Here is a 16,758-nt window from a genome sequence, read left to right on the forward strand (position 1 = left end):
AGCAGTGGTACCTAGGAGTAAAAGAGAAATAAAATAGTTCCTGAAGCAACATAAAACTTTTTCTTTGAGACAGAGTCTCACTCTATCACCCAGGTAGCAGGGCAGTGGCATGACTGTGGTTCACTGCAACCTCTGACAGCCAGATTCAAGCGACTCTCATGCCTCAGCCTCCCGAGAAGCTGGGACTACAGGTGCGTGCCATCACGCCCAGCTAATTTTTGTATTATTAGTAGAAAAAGGGTTTCACTGTGTTGGCTAGGCTGGTCTCGAATTCCTGGCCTCAAATGATCTGGCCGCCTTGGTCTCCCGAAGTGCTGGGATTACAGGCGTGAGCCACCATACCCAGTCTAAACCAGCCTTAACTAATTTCAGTGTTTACATCTGGAATAAGGTGATGCAGAATAGCTAGTGCCCGCAAACATCTGCTAGAAGCAAAAACAAATCCTCTCTAGAAAAAGAAAACATCCTCCTAGATTAAACATTATATTTTAAAAAACAACTTTTCAAATACAATTCAAGCACACAGTAAAAGATAACCAACCTCATAATACAAGACAATATGAAAGAAAAGAAGCAGAAACAGGCCAAGGCCAGTGGCTTAGCCTGTAATCCCAGCACTTTGGGAGGCCGAGGCAGATGGATCACCTGAGGTCAGGAGTTCGAGACTAGCCTGGTCAACATGGTGAAAGTCTATCCCTCTACTAAAAACACAAAAATTAGCCAGACTTGGTGGTGGGCACCTGTAATCCCAGCTACTCAGGAGGATGAAGCAGGAGAATAGCTTGAACCCAGGAGACAGAAGTAGCAGTGAGCCAAGATCATGCCACTGCACTTCAGCCTGGGTGACAGAGCAAGACCCTGTTTCAACAACAGCAACAACAAAAAAAGCAGCAGCAGAAATAATAAACACTAGAAACAGATGCACAGGGGCTCCAGATACTGGCATTATCGTATACAGACTTTAAAACAACTATACTGTTGAAGGAGAATTGTGCCACAATGACCACATACAATGTGTAGACCTTGTCTGGAGCCTGGTTTGAAAAAAAATTAAATTGTTAAAGAGTTGTAAAGCTAATTTGGGAATACTGAAAGTTGAAGGTGAACAAGGTAGTAGATGACATTAAGGAATCAGTATTAATATTGCTTAGTGTGATTTGGTGGTTTTATATATATAAATAAATATATGTATGTATATATGTATATACGTTGTGTGTCTGTGTGTGTGTTTGAGATGGAGTCTTGCTCTGTTGCCCAGGCTGGAGTGCAGTGGGGTATTCTCGGCTCACTGCAACCTCCACCTCCTGAGTTCAAGTGATTCTCCTGTCTCAGCCTCCCAAGTAGCTGGGATTACAGGCACATGCCATTACACCTGGCTCATTTTCATGTTTTTAGTAGAGATGGGGTTTTACTATGTTGGCCAGGCTGGTCTTGAACTCCTGACCTCAAATGATCCACCTACCTCAGCCTCCCAAAGTTCTGGGATTACAGGCATGAGTCACTGTACCCAGCCAGTTATATATTTTTTAAAGTTCATATTGGTTAAAGAAATATGCTAACATCTTGGGTTTGCTTTTTTTATCATATATATTTTTAGAGATGGGGGTCTCACTATGTTGCCCGGGCTAGACTCAAACTCCGGGACTCAAGTGATCCTCCCATCTCAGCCTCCCAAGTAGCTAGAACTACAAGCCCACAACCCCATACCTGGCTCTTTGAATTTGCTTTAAATTCAATTTAAAAAGCTTTAAATTGCTTTGAAGTGAAGAAGGAAGCAAAATTGAAAGAGGAAGAAGAAAAGGAAGATGATGATGAAGGAGAGAAGGAGGGGAGCAGAAGCAGCAGCAATGGGGGAGGGAGTGGGGAATACATTTTGTAAAGGAATTAAAGAATATTGATCATTATTGAAGCAGAGTGAATACACAGAAAATCATTATACTATTTTTTCCACCTGTGCATATTTAATACACAGATCCATACACAAATGTTTATAATTTAAAAGTTTTAAAAATCCTATGTATAAGCAGATAAAGGGAAAAAAAACAATGTCAGCAAAAAACCAGAAACTATACAAAAAGACATACCAGATTTGGGGGGGGGGGGGAAGAGAGAGAATTCTAGAACTGAAAAACACAGCAAGTAAAAATTGCTTAAAATTGTGTTCATTGAGCTTCTAGAAGATAATATGAGAAACTATATTCATAGCCCCAGTGTAGGGAAAAATTTCCTCATCAGGACACAAGAAGAACTACCAATGAGGAAAAGCTTGTTATTGAGACCCCATTAAAAACAGTTCTTATTCATCAAAAACAACCATTTAAAAGTAAAAAGACAAATCACAGAGTGGGAGAAAACATTGTAATACATGTAAGTGTTAATGGGATCATATCCAAAATATAAAAAAGAACTCCTACAAAACAGCAAGAAATAAAGATTGCAATAGAAAAATGGCGAAGTCTTAACAAGCAACTCACAGAAAGAACTAAGTCTCCTTCATTATCAGAGAAATGCAAATTAAAACCATGGTGAGCTACCACCATGTGCCCTCCAGAAGCTACATAAAGTGCAAAGGTATATGCAGGAGTTACAAAGAAGGTACAAATGTGTGGTCTTTGAGCTGATGAACCTGAGGGTGGGTGAGGACGTGAAGCGACAAGCACTCTCCTATGAGTAGGAGTGTAATTTGGGTACAACCATTTTGAAAAACATTGGCACTATATACTGTAATTGAAGACAGACATGTTCTAGAATTCAACAATTCTACTTCCAGGTAGAATAGAAATGCATATTCATAGCAACATGATTCACTGTAGTACCAAATTGGAAATAACCTAAATGCCCATTAATAGCAGAATGGGTAAATATATTGTACTAATTTTATACAATGGACAACTATAGCAAAATGAAAATGAACACATGTAAGTATATGTATGAATTTCTCAAACACAATGTTGCAACACAAAAGGAAACACACAGTAAAATTTCCATTTATAAAAAAGTCAAAATTAAGCAAAAACTAACTGTATTGGTTAGCGATAAGTACATGCATGGTAAAATTACAAAGAAGAAAAGCATGCTTACCATAAAGTCAGGATCATGGTATCCACTAGCAGGAAGGGAGGGAGGTGTGAGTGGGAAAGGAGAGGAGCTGGGGTTTCCAGGATGCCAGAAAAGAGTGACAGTTACAGGGATGTTGGCTTTTGATGATTTATTGACTTGTAAAAGTTTGCTTAGTGCAATTTTCTGAACGTGCGTCATATTTCAAAATAAATAATCTTGACTTGACTAATTGGTTTGGCAATAAGAATTAGCTTTGCCATCTAGGATATTTGGTGGACATTTTCCAAGGTTTGGATGAAAATATGTTTAAAGCTGGCACTCAGACAAAAGCATTCCATCAAAAATATTATGCTGATAAAGGTAAATTGAAATTTATGTTTGGATATCTCCCAACACATTTTGTGAACAGCAGTTTAAACAAGTGCCCCTGTGTAAAGGAATGAGAAGGTAATTAATAGTTATTTGATAGGTTTTGGTGCATAGCCTTTTTGATACAATTCCCAGAAACTGAGAATGTGAATTACTCTAATGATTGGGTTACAAATCCTATGAAGTCAGTGATTTCTAATTCCTTGCTTTCAAGAAAATTAAAGGAAGGCTTAATCAAACTATTAGCTGATAGAATATTAAAAATGGTTTTGATGATATATCATTATGCAATTTTAGCATGCAATTCATAAAAAGTTCAAAGAGTTATGACAATGCTATAATAAAATGCATTCCATTTTTATTTACTTATTTACATGAACAAGGTTTCTGAGTGCTAACATCTACAAAAACAATAGGAAGACTAGCTGAATCCTGTTTCATTCTAGCAGTATGTAATATTCAACCATGAATGAGCAAACCAATTAGTTGAAAAAAAAAAAACTCCATTCATCTTATTAAGAAATGCATTTCTCAATTTATTTATGTTTATGTTTATTATTTATAAAATTTTAAAATACACTTACTTTTTTCTCAATTGTATATTCATTGAAAATTATAATGTAGATTAATTCAGGACAAAATTTTAATCCTCAGCGATGTATGGTCACAAGAAATAAAAAAGGATTTTAATGTATGCGTTCCTGTGTATGTAATTTTATTGTAGAAACATTGGCTAATGTAATCTATAAAAGACCTTCAAGCATAAAAGTATGTTAGGTTGAATTCCTATAAGACATACAAAATGAAAATAAGAGTTCAACAGAAAAATAAACGATCTAAAATTAAACTGTTAAAGGAGGTTTTGTTCATGGTTTTGTTTTATGTGTTTTCTTTTTTTGTTTTTTTTTTTTTGTTTTTTTGGTTTTTTTTTTTTTTTGTTTTTTTTTTTTGGTTTTTGGTTATTTATTTATTTATTTATTTTCTGAGACAGAGTCTTGCTCTATCACCCGGGCTGGAGGGCAGTGGCACAATCTTGGCTCACTGTAACCTCTGCCTCTCGGGTTCAAGCGATTCTCCTGCCTCAGCCTCCCGAGTAGCTGGGACTACAGGTGCGTGCCACCATGCCCAGCTAATTTTTGTGTTTTTAGTAAAGACAAGGTTTCACCATGTTGGCCAGGATGGTCTTGATCTCTTGACCTCGTGATCTGCCCGCCTTGGCCTCCCAAAGTGCTGGGATTACGGGCGTGAGCAACCACACCCAGCTTTATTCATGTATTTTTAAGTAGATGATAGTGAATATTAGATTATTATAAAATTTATATTTCTTTGAATACACTTTGTTTTTTGAGACAGGGTCTCTGCTCTGTCACCCAGGGCAGTGGTGTAATCAGGGCTCACTGCAGCCTCAAGTTCCCGGGTTCAAGCAATCCTCCCATCTCAGCCTCCCAAGTAGCTGGGACTATAGGCGTGAGCCACCACACCCAGCTAATTTTTGTATTTTTTGGTAGAGACAAAGTTGCCCATGTTGTCCAGGCTAGTCTCGAACTCCTGAGCTCAAGCAATCCTCCTGCCTCGGCCTCCCACTGTGCCCGGCCTACTGTGAATGCACTTTAAAGAATGTTTTAGAATGTTAACAGTTTCAGTAAGTCAGAATTACATTATTTGCAACTATTTAAACTTACTAAGAATTTTAGATTTCAACTTTAAAATGTGCATAAGATACATAGTTTTTAAAGCCTAATGGCTGAAACAGACTAATGATCTATTCTCTGACATAAAAGAAGTTGGAGATAGACAGGTTATGCTCGTGTGGCAGCTCCTTGAAACTATCAGAGGCTCAGTATCCTTCAGTCCTTCTATTCTGCCATCCTTAGGTGGCTTCTACCCTCAAGGCTACATTATGGCTACTGGAGCTTCAGCCATCATGTCATGTCTGGGGATCCCAGAGAAGGGACACAAAAGCTTTTGCCAGGACTCCTATCAAGCCACGTCCCACTCCTATCTGTCAGGGAGCCTAGAAAAGAACTTTTCTACTGGGCATGTGGCCAAGAGTCCTGTTACCACAGGAGAAGATGAGAATATACACTTGGCAGGCAATTCGCAGTCTTAGTCACATAGAGTATGACTCCATTTTTATTAAGTTGTACACATACATGTGTTTTTATGCAGTGTTACATTTGGAAGGATGTTTACCAATGTATTTGTGGGTTATCATTGGATAGGAGATCTCAATTTACCTTTACTTACTTCTCTGAACTTTTCTACACTGAATTTTTTGATAGATATGGTCATCCTATTTTTCTTTACCCTTAAACAACATGGGTTTGAACACGGTCATTCTTATAAAAACATTACAGATACTCTCATATGTTAAAAATTGGCAAACTTGGAAAAAGAAAGAAAAATTAGAGACTTTACAGTCAACAACCTGAGTTTAAATTCCACTCTGCAATATAATTTAGGCATATATCCTAATCTCTATGGACCTTAATTTCCATTGTATAACTAGGTTATAGCCTCCAACAGTATTAGAAGTAGAGGTCATATTTTCTTCTTCTGTTTTATATATCAAAATTTAGAAGTTCCACTTACTGGGAGTCTCTTCAGAGAGCACAACAGATATATGACCCAATTCGGACCCATGAGATACAAGGGCAGGTTTGGTGGATGCTTTGGGGAAACTGTTCCTCCTTCTCAAGAGTCTCTCATACTGGGGTTGTTGTGAGAACCTGTGAATCCTGAAGATATCACAGCTCAAGCCCCACAATGAAGCCAGCACCAGGAGGACAACAGAGCTGAGAGACCCACAAAGAAACCATGGTGTCAATGTGTCCAGTCTGTGGACTTTTCACTTATAGGACCCAATAAATCTCCTTTATTATTTAAACCAGTGCTATGGTTTGAATGTTTGTCTCCTCCAAAATGCATGTTGAATTTAATTGTAACAGTATTAAGAGGGGAGGCCTTTGAGAGGTGATTAGGCCATGAAGGCTCTGCCCTTATGGGTGAAATTAATGTCATTATGACAGGGTATATTTGGTCTCCTTTGTGTTTCTCTCTTGCCCTCTCTTTGTCCTCCCACCTTCTGCCATGTGGTTACACAGCAAGAAGGTCCTCGTCAGATGCCAGTACTCTGATCTTGGACTTCCTGGCCTTCAGAACTATAAGTCAATAAATTTATGTTCATTATAAATTATCCAGTCTCAGGTGTTCTGTTACAGCAGTGTAAAACAGACTAAGACAGCCAGTCTTGGTTTTGTTTTATTTTGCCTGTTTGCTGCAAGCATCCTAATCACTCTTCAGCTTAAAATTATTTAAAATTACTTTTATTTATATTATCTTATTTGATCCTGACAAAAACTTCTCAACATGGTCAAGAGTTATAATAGCTGAGGAAATTGAGAGCCAGGAATGTAAAGTGACTTGATCAACATCACGTGATAGAAAAATGGTGACAAGGATGGGACTCAAACCCAGGTTTCCTAGGTCTGAGTTCAGTTTCCTTCTCATTAGGCCATAATGCCGGCAAGGATAGGCAAGCAGAAGATGTTCTGATGACTGAAGAGGAGTTGTCCACACTACAGATGCACCATGGTCTGAATGTTTGTATCCTCCCCAAGAGCATATGCTGAAAATAATCCCTAATGTTGTGGTATGCAGCAATGAAGCCTTTGATAGGTGGTTAGGTCATGAAGGTGGAGCCTTTCCAAATGGGATTAGTGCCCTTATAAAAGAGACTCCAGAAAGACCTCTTGCCCCTTCCACTATGTGAGGATACAGCCAGAAGGTGCCATCTATGAACCAGGAAGCAGGTCCTCACCAGACACCAGATCTGCCAGTGCCTTGATCTTAGACTTTCCAACCTCCAGAACTGTGAGGAATAAATTTATGTTGTTTATAAGCCACTCAGTCTATGGTATTTTGTTACATCAGTCTAAAGCCACCCTGCGATACAGTCAAAGCTTTGGGGATGACATTAAAGAGGGTAGTGCCCATGGCCTCCCAAAATCATACCACGGGATCTTGGGCACATCAGGCTAGTGGCACTCAAAACCAAGCACCCAACAGTTGGATTTTTATGAGGATTCCACTTGCTAACAGGGAGACACCTGGAGGAACCCAACGAGGTGTTTTCAGAGTGCATAGACCAAGGAGACTGGGAGTGAGTCTGGTGAGAACCCATTGAATATGGGCCTGAAGGTTGGCATTTGTAAATTAAACCTAAAAGCTAAAAAAAAAAAAAAGAAAAGAAAGAAAAGAAAGTCGAGACTGTTTTGTGACTACCATCAGCATTAGCACCCAACCTAGGATATCCTTTCTCTAAGCCACTCACTGACATTTGAAGTTCCAGAAGTAATAGTAATTTCTTCAACTTTACAATTGAGATGCAGCTCCCATTTCACCCCTCACCACCCCTGGGGAGCAGGGAGCTACTCAACATTGATAGTCACTTATTCTTTATTATTACTGAGTTATTGCTCCTTTCCTGGAAGACAGGGAAGTGAGATTATTGTTGGCAGGAGGGCAGTGGGCAAGACAGGAAGGATCCCCAAAAGAAAGAGTGTTGTCAGCCAGGCACAGTGGTTCACACCTGTAATCCCAGCACTTTGGGAGGCCGAGGTGGGTGGATCACCTGAGTTCAAGACCAGCCTGGCCACATGGTGAAACCTCGTCTCTACTAAAGATACAAAAATTAGCCAGGCGTGATGGTACTGGCATCAAAACAGACACATAAACCAGTGGAACAGAATAGAGAACCCAGAACGCCTGTAATCCCAGCTACTTGGGAGGCTGAGGCAGAAGAATCGCTTGAACCCAGGAGGCGGAGGTTGCAGTGAGCTGAGATCGCGCCATTGCACTCCAGCCTGGGGAACAAGAGCAAGACTTCATCTCCAAAACATAATAAAATAAAAAATAAAATAAAATAAAATAAAAAAAGAAAGGGTACTGTCACCATGACATTGGGAACAGCTGCTCCCTGGACGTCCTTGGGCTTCCCTCTTGTCTGACCTGGCACAGGGAAATCACCACTGGACCAAAGAAGTGGCAAAGAAGCCCACTAAACCAGTCTGATGCTAGAAGGAATGAATCCTTCGCCTCCCACCATTCCTCCCTAAGGCCTGCTACCCAGAAAAGAAATGCCAAAAGGAAGAAACATTTCCATTTCCATCTATTGACCTCAGAGCCTCTTCCACCCCAATGTTTTGATGACACTGTAGGTGGGATGAGTCCTGCTATGACTGAGAGGGGCTGACCAAAAGTGGAGGCCACAGCAGTTGACTTGCCTGCAGGTTTCTTGGGGACACTTAGGTTTCCCAAAGTTTATTAGGCAGAAGGACAGGAGGAACAAAACACAAACTGGCCAGCCTTTTGGGGAGAACGGTATGGTCAACCTAAAGTCAGGTGAACAATCCTAGCCACATCAGATCAATACAAGGGACAATAAAAAACCAAAAAATTTCTCCTTTCTTTGTGGAGCACAATTCAGGGGAGTCTAACAGACCTGGTTTTGAATCAGGCTCTGGATGTAACCTAACAATGTAACCTCAGACAGGCTACTTATGTTTTCTGTATACCAGATTCCTCATCTCTAAAGAGGAGGTGATGATACCAAATGGAGAGAAACTGAAAGCCTTTCCTCTAAGATCCGGAACAAGACAAGGATGCCCACTTTCACCACTGTTATTCAACATAGTACTGGAAGTCTTAGGTACAGCAATCAGACAAGAGAAAGAAAAAATGGGCATCCAAATTGGAAAAGAAGAAGGCAAATTATCATTGTTTGCAGATGACATGATCTTATAGTCAGAAAAATCTAAAGACTCCACCAAAATACTGTTACAACTGATAAGCAAATTCAGTAAAGTTGCAGCATACAAAATCAACATACAAACATCAATAGCATTTCTATATGCCAACAGCAAACAATCTGAAAAGGAAGTTAAGAAAATCATCCCATTTACAATAGCTACAAACAATTAACCAAAGAAATAAAAGATCTGTACAGTGAAAACTATAAAACACTGATTAAAGAAATTAAAGAGGACACAAAAAATGAAAAAATATTCCATGTTCATGGATTGGAAGAGTCAATATTACTAAAATGTTCATACTAACCAAAGCAGTCTACAGATTCAATGCAATCCCTATCAAAATACCAATGACATTCTTCACAGAAATATAAAAACAATCTTAAAACTTATATAGAACCACAAAAGACCCAGAACAATCAAAGCTATCCCTAAGCAAAAAGAACAAAACTGGAGGAATCACATTACCTGACTTCAAATTTTACTACAGAGTTATAGTAAACAAAATGGCATGGTACTGGCATCAAAACAGACACATAAACCAGTGGAACAGAATAGAGAACCCAGAAATAAATTCACATATCTACAGTGAACTCATTTTTGACAGACGTGCCAAGAATATACATTGGGGAAAGGGCAGTCTCTTCAATAAATAGTGCTGGGAAAGGTGGGTATCCATATGCAGAAGAATGAAACTAGACCTCTAAGTCTCATCATATACAAAAGCAAATCAAAATGGATTAAAGACTTAAATCTAAGATCTCAAACTATGAAACTACTAAAGGAAAACATTGGGGAAACTCTCCTGGACATTGTAATGGGCAAAGATTTCTTGAGCAATACCCCACAAGCACAGGCAAGCAAAGCAAAAACAGACAAATGGGATCACATCAAGTAAAAAGATTCTGAGCAGCAAAGGAAACAATCAACAAAGTGAAGAGACAACCCACAAAATGGGAGAAAATATTTTCAAACTACCCATCTGGTAAGAGATTAGTAACGAGAATACATAAGGAGCTCAAACAACTTTATAGGAAAAAATAAAATAAAATAATCCAATTCAAAAATAGGCAAAAGATCTGAATAGATATTTTTCAAAAGAAGACATACAAATGGCAAACAGGCATATGAAAAGGTGCTCAACATCATTGATCATCAGAGAAATGTAAATCAAAACTATAATGAAATATCATCTCACACCAGTTAAAATGGCTTTTATCCAAAAGACAGGCAATAACAAATGCTGGCAAGGATTTGGAGAAAAGAGAACCCTTGTCCACTGTTGGTGGGAATGTAAATTAGTACAACCACTATGGAGAGCAGTCTGGAGGTTTCTCAAACAACTAAAAATAGAGCTACCATATGATCCAGCAATCCCACTCCTAGCTATTTACCCAAAAGAAAGGATATCAGTATATCAAAGATCAGTATATCTGCACTCTCATGTTTATTGCAGCACTGTTTATAATAGTCAAAATTTGGAAATAGTCAAAATTCATCTGTCATCCATCGACAGGTGAATGGATAAAGAAAATATACAGGCACACAATGGAGTACCATTCAGCTACAAAAATAGAATGAGATCCTATTATTTGCAACAACATGGAGGAACTGAAGGTTGTTATGTTAAGTGAAATAAGCCAGGCACAGAAAGACAAACATATGTTCTCACTTATGTGTGGGAGCTAAAAATTAAAACAATTAAATTCATGGACATAGAGAGGGGAAGGACAGTTACCAGAGACTGGGAAGGGTAGTGGGGCAGTGGGGGAAGTGGGGATGATTAATAGACCCAAAAATATTATTAGAATGAATAAGACATAGTATTTGCTAGCACAACACGGTGGCTATAGTCAAAAATAATTTAATACATTTAAAAGTAACTAAAAGATTATAATTGGATTGGAACACAAAAGATAAACGCTTGAGGTAATAAATACCCCATTCTCCATGCTGTGCTTAGTATTCATTTCATGCCTATATCAAAATATCTGATACAACCCATAAATAGACTTGCTATATATCCACAAAAATCAAAAATCAAAAATTCATTAAAAAAATAAAAAGGAAGTGATTGCAATGATGCTACCTCACAGAAATCTTAAATGAAATAATGCACATAAAGCACTTAATACAGGGCCTGGCACACAATACATTGCATTAGTCCATTTTCACACTGCTGTAAAGAAATACTGGAGACTGAGTAATTTATAAAGGAAAGAGGCTTAACTGCCTCACAGTTTCACATGGCTGGGGAAGCCTCAAGAAACTTAGAATCATGGTGGAAGGCAAAGGGGAAGCAAGATCCTTCTTCACATGGCGGCAGGAGAGAGAAGAGTGAGGAATGAAGTGGTAAGAGTCCCTTATAAAATCATCAGATCTCATGAGAACTCACTCACTATCACTACAACAGCATGGGTAAACCGCCCCCATGATCCAATCACCTCCCACCAGGTCTCTTCGTCTCTCCCTAGACACGTGGGGATTATGGGGATTACAATTCAAGAAGACACTTGGGTAGGGACATGGCCAAACGAAATTATGCATTTTCATTCAATGGTGGCTCATATTTTTACTTGCCTTGGGTCAGAGAGAACGGAGGCAGATGGAAAACATTGCAAAGAGAAGAAAAGTATAAATTGTGGGGGCAATGGGGATTGCACTGGCATTTTTTTGAATGTTAATAATAACATTGCAAATCCAGTAAATGATCACCAGACCTAAGTTTGAACAGGCAATGTGTTTAATAAGGCTTATTGATTGGGTTTATGGGTCCTTCCGGGCCTTTCACGGAGCTTGGGCCTGATTTCTACCTTTATTGCTTCTGATGCCCAAGGCTACTCCCTAGGGCAGCTTGACTCCCAACAGGGAAGTCTCATTTACCAAAAAGTCTCAGTGATTCTGTTTTCCCTGCCTTTTCTGCTTTTATTATTGTTATTTTTTTAGAGACAAGATCTCGTTCTGTTGCCCAAGCTGGAGTACAGTGGTATGATCATAGCTCACTGCAACTTTAAACTCCTGGGCTCAGAGGATCCTCCTGTCTCAGCCTACTGAGTAGCTGAGAGTACAGGTACACACCATCACATCTGGCTAATTTTTAAACGTTTTGTGGAAATGGAGTCTCATGATGTTGCCCAGGCTGGTCTCTGACTCCTAGGTTCAAGCAATCCTCCCACCTTGGTCTCCCAAAGTGCTGGGATGACAAAGCCTCCATGCCCCGCCATCTCGATGATTCTGAATCACTTCCAGTAAGGGACACCCTCTTCTTAGGGCTGAGAATAACTACCAGTGGGGAACCATAGATTTGGGGGTCCTTTGAGGGTCAGATCTTCTTTCCACCAGGTCCCCATCTTTGCCTGTCATCAATAACCAGCCCCTTGGTCTCCTTGTCCCTTGCCTTCAGCATCCCTGGCAGATTCCTGATGGTGACACTCCCAAGGCCACTTCATGGGATGGACCCTCATGGGTCATCTGGGCCAACCTCCTCCATGATAAAACATGAGCACCAGAGAGGAGGATGACTTGTCTAGGTTGCACAGGAAGCCTGGGGTTGCTGTTGCACTCACCCAGGTCTAGGGAGCCCAGGAGAGTACTCATCACCACCCCTCTCTCAGTAACACTGTGCTCTTCAGTATGCAGACAGCTCACATCTATGTCCTGTGCATGATTCACAAATGTAAAGACCACGCACAGGAGCTGGCTTAGCAAATATTGATAAGCAGCAGCCCTGGTTATTATTACTGTCACTGTCCTTGTATCTCATAGCTTCATACTATGACCGGGTCACCATGGGCGTGGGCATCTTTGTTTTATAATAGGAAACCAAGTTTCACACCTTAACTTGCAGGATTTTGTAAAAGCCCTGCTGTGGGTAAAGAGCCCAAAAAGGCCAACCCCTCAGCCTCTTGCTCCCAACCCCCAAGCCCTTTCTCTTCCAGGGCACTGCCTCCCACCCTCCTCTGGTCAGGGGAGGCCCCCAGAGGAGGAATACTGGCCTGGCAGGGAACACTGGCAGTTTCAGCCCTTCACCAAACAGCAGGGCGAAAGCAACAAAGCCCCGTCCCCTAATGGCTCCAAGATGTGGGTGCCGGGAAACCGTCATTCAGAGACCCCAATGAAGAAAGCAGGGAGGCCAGCCCAGCCAGGTGCAGCTCACCCCACCCTGCTGGGAAAACCCATTGTGTTTCACCAGGTATCCTGGGGTGCTGTTGTGGGCCAAGAATGACACTTGTCTCTCGCCACCAAAACCAGAAGGGTGTTCTAATGGGAGTAGGCTCACGCCACAGAGCCACACTAGATGGAAGCAAGGCAAGAAGCCAGGGCAGAACCCACCCCTCGCACCTCCCTCCCCACAGCCTGTGTAGACACACAGGCTGGCAGAGTCACCGGGGCAGTGGGTGGGACAGGCGGTTCAGGAAGGCAGGTACTTACCACAGGGGAGCATGGTCTCTTCAGCCTGACCCTCAGGTTCTCACCATGGGCTCCATGGGCATCCATAGGACCCTGCAGTTGTGGGCAAAACCGGGGAGACCCATGCAGACATCGTTTTCCTGGGGAGAAAGAAAATTTGATTTCATCAGAGTCCTAATCCTGTACAGGACATCGCCTTGCACAGGGACAGATGGAAATAGGCTTCCTCCGTACCCAGGTCATGGGTCTCTGCACTCTGAGTGACAAAAATGGGAGAGCACAGAGCCAGATTCCCACAACCACTGAAAAAACAAGGAGTCTCTGAGGCCTCATGTCCAATCCCACCCCTACCCCCCTTTTTAAGCCCCGCCAACTCTTCTTGCCTTCAGTCATCAGCTTAGGTGCCTCTTCCTCCAGGAAGCTCGCGTTGATCTTCCTAGGCTGGTTTAAGGGCACTTTCCGTCCATGTGCTCAATTCCTTGTGTCCCCCACTAAACCTCAGATCCCACCCAGTGTCTGCCAGGTTCTCGCTCTGTCTTCTGCCCTGCTAAGGTGCCTGGCATACCATGGTCTCGATCCCAAATGAGTGAACTAATGAACGAATGAATAGTAGCCCCAAATCAGGCTGCTCTCACGTAACCCACATGGCTGAGGAGAGGTCTACGCTTTATTTTTTAAGAAGGTAGAGCTCGAGGGGGCCTTGAAGTCACATCACTGGCTGCTGAGTCTACGAACAGGGAAGCAGCCGCAGTCCCCGAAAGGACCCGTCCCAGCGAGCCAGGGCCTGGTTTTCCTTCTGCAGAAGGCGGAGGGGCCGGAGCGGGCGCAGGCACCCCTGGGCTCTGAGGGGCGCGCCCTGAAGGACTACGGACTTCAGGGCCATGCTGGCTGTCCCCAGAAAGCAGGAGCCCAAACCGCGGGGCTCACGAACGCCCACATTCCCTGCTACAGCCTCGCCACTCCCCTGGGCCTCACCCCACAGGTAACGCCCAGAACGAGTGCTTCTCCAGGTGGGGTCCTGAGGAGCCTGGTGGGCTGCAGCTGCCGAGCCGCGGCAGCCATGCTGAGCCCGGCCTGGCCTGCACCCTGGCGCCACCGCCTGGCGGAGAGCGGGACTGACGCACTCCTCTCCTCCCTCTCCTCCAGCCCAGATCACGGAGGCGCGCAGCTGCATCTCCTGCCCTGGGCGAGGGGTGTGAGGGGGACAAAGACTCTGGGCACAACACCCACCACGTAGAACCTATTCTCTAGTTGGGAAACAAGTCAAGGCAAAGGCGCACAGAGTGAAAGTCAGTGTGTGAGCAAACAAAATACCAGCCAGCAGAAGTTAAGCTTCTATGCAAACAGGCCTGCCTGACTCAAGGAGAAGAGGAGACTGAGGCAGATGAGAAGCCCCCGCCGAGGCCACCAGGATGCCCAGGCCTTGGGGCTCCAGGCAACGTGGTCTCCATGCTCAATCTCGGCTCAGCCTTCCCCAGAAGAGGCCTCTAGCCGGACACAGCTGGGTTTTAATCATGCCACTTTCGTAAGCATGAGCTCTGACTAGTTAACTACAGGTGCATTTCCTTAACCTATTAAAAAAAAAAGGTGGGGGAGTTAGGAACTCTTGCCTGGCTGTGGTGTTCTTACAATTAAATCATCAATGTGGAGCATTTGACACAGTGCTCAGAATAAAAGCTACTCTTAAAAACAATCCATTCATAATAGGGAACAAAGGCTCTAGAATGGTTACTTTTTAAAACTATAAATCAGAACAGATTCAATATAATAACGTCACTTTCAATTCTTACTCACTTCCATTCTGGAGTAGCAGAGAAAGAAGCAGAGGGGCCACTGGCTGCAGAGGGAATGGCCCAGAGCTCACAGCCTGTCCTGATTAAGCGGCAGCCATGGGGAGACCCTAGAGAAATGTCACGAAGAACTGTGGAGATAGCAAGGAGTAAATGCTAGCACTGATTGCTTGCCAAATGCCATTCAGTGAACTACATTCTTTATGAGCACTGACTCATTTACTTCTCATACCACTTCTACAAGTAGGTGTCATTATCATCCCCAAAATTTTAGAGATGAGAAAGCTGGGACATTGACAGATTGGGGACCCAGACCAACATCACACTGCATCTAAGCAGCAAAACTGAAACTGTAGCCAGGTGTTCTGGCTCCAGAGCCTCTGCTCCCAACCACCAGGCAATCCCTGCCTCTCTGATCTGGGAGCCATACTCATTCCCACTTCTCAGGTGAGAAAACTGCTGTTCAGAGCGATGAACTCTTGCAGTGTCACACAGGTAGTCATTGGCAGAGCTGTGATTTTTAGTCTTGAGCTTTCTCCCTAATTCAACTTGGGATAGAGAAAGTAAAAGCCAGTCCCTCTCCAGCAGTCAGAATTACAAAAGGTGAACCAGGGTCCTGTTGGCAACCACATTTCCGACCTTGTAGCAGAAGCTGGTCTATGGTAAGAGACAATAAAACCACTACACAGAGAGAAGCAAAGATGAGGCTCTGCCAGCAGAGTTCAAGTCCCAGTTCCGGCCATTCCTGAACTCCAGCTGCAGCCTTCCCTTTCTAAGACTTGGTTGTTCAAATTCAGGGTTTGACTCCAGGAGCCAATAAAGCCCCACTCTGTCCCCAAGTTGTTACAAGTTGGGGGAATAGTCACTTGCAACTAAAATGGGCTCTGCCACAGAAGGTGACATATGGAAACAAGAGGCAGAAACCTAGAAGGCCAGAGGATCTGGAAAAATGAAAGGAAAGAGAAGCCGAGAGCAGCAGAAAAGGGTACAAAGCTATAAAGAGCCTTTTGCCCGTCCTGCCAAACCACCAGCTCTCTCTCATCCCTGAGCTTGCTGCTTCTGCCCACAGACTGCTTCCCAAACAGCTGTGAAAATATCATGAACTGGTGCTTTTGAACATTTCCTCTTCCAAATGCATGCAAGTTTCACAGCCCCCTGAGTCCCACACATAGACACTCACTTATACCAATTCCTCCTTCCGATAAATCTTCATGCCAGCTAGAATAACTCCCCATCCTTCAGATCCCCCCACACCAAGTAGTCTCCCTAAGTGTATGTTCTTCCTGTCCCCCACTCCCCCACAGCCCTCCAGCAGGGTG

Source organism: Piliocolobus tephrosceles, chromosome 9 (genome assembly GCF_002776525.5).
Source record: "Piliocolobus tephrosceles isolate RC106 chromosome 9, ASM277652v3, whole genome shotgun sequence".
Classification (NCBI taxonomy): Eukaryota; Metazoa; Chordata; class Mammalia; order Primates; family Cercopithecidae; genus Piliocolobus; species Piliocolobus tephrosceles.